This window comes from Osmerus mordax, chromosome 14 (genome assembly GCF_038355195.1).
Source record: "Osmerus mordax isolate fOsmMor3 chromosome 14, fOsmMor3.pri, whole genome shotgun sequence".
NCBI lineage: Eukaryota > Metazoa > Chordata > Actinopteri > Osmeriformes > Osmeridae > Osmerus > Osmerus mordax.
In genome coordinates this window covers 17,748,485-17,750,984 of record NC_090063.1, presented here as the reverse complement: position 1 = coordinate 17,750,984, position 2,500 = coordinate 17,748,485, and the positions used below count along the sequence as shown (strand labels likewise).

Here is a 2,500-nt window from a genome sequence, read left to right as displayed (position 1 = left end):
GAGGAGGGGAGGAGAGGGTACCACACAGCAATCGCCTGGGGAAGTCATTTCCTTAAGAGGCCCCTGGAGGAGAGGATGGAGCGTTCTGATTGGATGAGAGGGAAGTGTGGCAGCAGGGGTGGAGTCAGGGGTTAATCTGCTCCTGACAAGTGAGGAGGTCACCCCTCCGATCCCTCTCTCCATCTGTCACCCTCTCCTCTCTTCTCTTTTCCTCCTCTCTCCTCCCCTCCCCCCTTTCCTCCCTCTCCTCCTCTCTCCTCCCCTCCCCCTCTCCTGTCCTCCCCTCACATCTCCTCCTCTTTCCTCTCCTCCTCTCCTCCCTCTCCTCCTGTCTCCTCTCCTCCTCCTCTCTCCTCCTCTCTCCTCACCTCCTCTCCTCCCCTCCTCCCTCTCCTCCTGTCTCCTCTCCTCCTCCTCTCTCCTCCTCTCTCCTCTCCTCCCCTCCTCCCTCTCCTCCTGTCTCCTCTCCTCCTCCTCTCTCCTCTCCTCCTCCCCTCTCCTCCTCTCTCCTCTCTCTCTGTACTCTCAGCTCCCTCTCGTCTCTACACTGCTGAGTGCTTAGTTGTCCAGTCTGTGTCTGAACTTCTCAACTTTCAACAGTTAAGGAATTGAAAGTGTGTATATTGTGTGGTTCTGTAAGACAGCTCAGAACTCACACAGTCACAGTTTATAATCGAAACACTATTCAAGCTTTATTCGTACCTCCCAGCTCGGTCGCTCCTGACATCCAGCACGTTCCAGACCACCGCCGCTTGTAAGACTTGCCCCTGACAGATTATCGTCCAATTAAAACTTTGCGCTCCCCCGAATCTGCTCTCCTGGCCGGTGGCCGCTTCCGAGGACGTCACTTAACTTTCTAAACGCTCCGTTGCCTTCCGGCAGGCGCAGTCTGTCACCGTGGCGACACTCTTAGAGATGGGCGAATTTGAAAGAATGTTAAGGGTCGTATTTGTAGCGTTGAGATAAAGAGTACGACTGCTTGAGCATGGTGTGGAATGGAGGAGAAGGGGGAGGGGAAAGGGGAGGAGAAGAGCGGAGGAGGAAAGGGGAGAGAAGAGGACAGGAGGAGGGAGAAGGTGGAGGAGAGAAGAGGACAGGAGGAGGGAAAAGGTGGAGGAGAGAAGAGGACAGGAGGAGGGAGAAGGTGGAGGAGAGAAGAGGACAGGAGGATGGAGAAGGTGGAGGAGAGAAGAGGACAGGAGGATGGAGAAGGTGGAGGAGAGAAGAGGACAGGAGGATGGAGAAGGTGGAGGAGAGAAGAGGACAGGAAAAGAAGAGGAGAGGAGAGGGGAAGAGAGGGCAAGAGGGAGAAGGAGGAGGAGAGAAGAGGACAGGAGAAGAAGGAGGAAGAGGAGAGGGGAAGAGAGGGCAAGAGGGAGAAGGAGGAGAGGACAGGAGGAGGGAGAAGGAGGAGGAGAGGGGAAGAGGAGAGGACGGGACGGGAGGAGGGAGAAGGAGGAGGAGAGGACAGGAGAGGACAAGGAGGAGGAAGAGGAGAGGACAGGAGGAGAGAGGAGGAGGAGGAGAGGGGAAGATAGGACAGGAGGGAGGAGGAGGAGAGGGGAGACAGGACAGGAGAAGGAGGGAGGAGAGAGAAGAGGGCAGAGGAGAGGTAAATGGCTCCAGTCATGCTTGTGACTTCCAGCCTGACGTTCAGTCTTAGAGGTATGTACATTTATATTTATTCATGTTGGTTTTTCAGAGTACCGCGACTCTACTTTATTATTTTCATTACTGATAGACTTCCCTCTGAAGAAAAGAGGCAGGGAGTGAAGGAAGGTTCTGCCTCGGCCAGTCCCACCCTGCTGGCTCGCTGATAAGAGAATGAAGCCGGTTGCTCCGGCTCCCTGCCTGCAGTTGGAGCCGTTAGCTGCTCTGTGCTAATGTACTGAGGTTACAGGTCTGAAGGGCTTTTATGGAGAGAGGTAGAGGTGGGAGGAAGTGAGGGTGATGTAGGTTTGGAAGTAAAATGCAGTTGATAATTGTTAAACTAGACTTGCACAAGGGCATAGTAAGGTCCATCTTTAATGGACCTTTTCCTGTTTCAAAGTTTTGGGTGTTAACTGAGGAGGACAGAGGGAGCGATGGCACAGAGGAGAGAGAGAGAGAGAGAGAGAGAGAGAGAGAGAGAGAGAGAGAGAGAGAGAGAGAGAGAGAGATGAGAGAGAGAGAGAGAGAGAGAGAGAGAGAGAGAGAGAGGAGAGAGAGAGAGAGAGAGAGAGAGAGAGAGAGAGAAGAGAGAGAGAGAGAGAGAGAGAGAGAGAGGAGAGAGAGAGAGAGAGAGAGAGAGAGAGAGAGAGAGAGAGAGAGAGAGAGAGAGAGAGAGAGGAGAGAGAGAGAGAGAGAGAGAGAGAGAGAGAGAGAGAGAGAGAGAGAGAGAGGAGAGGGTGAGAGAAGGAGTGAAGGTAGCATGGAAGAATGAGAAACAGCCTTATCTATCACAGACATGGTGGTTATTGATTATAGAATTTCATTTTCTCGGGTGCAGCTGGAGATCTGA

The 2,500-nt window shown here is 53.2% G+C and overlaps 1 protein-coding gene across 1 annotated transcript in view; it reads left to right on the top strand.

Annotated features, from left to right (window-relative positions):
* inpp4b (inositol polyphosphate-4-phosphatase type II B) overlaps positions 1-2,500 on the top strand; it is a 41,766-nt gene that overhangs the window by 27,957 nt on the left and 11,309 nt on the right. The window lies entirely within an intron of this gene.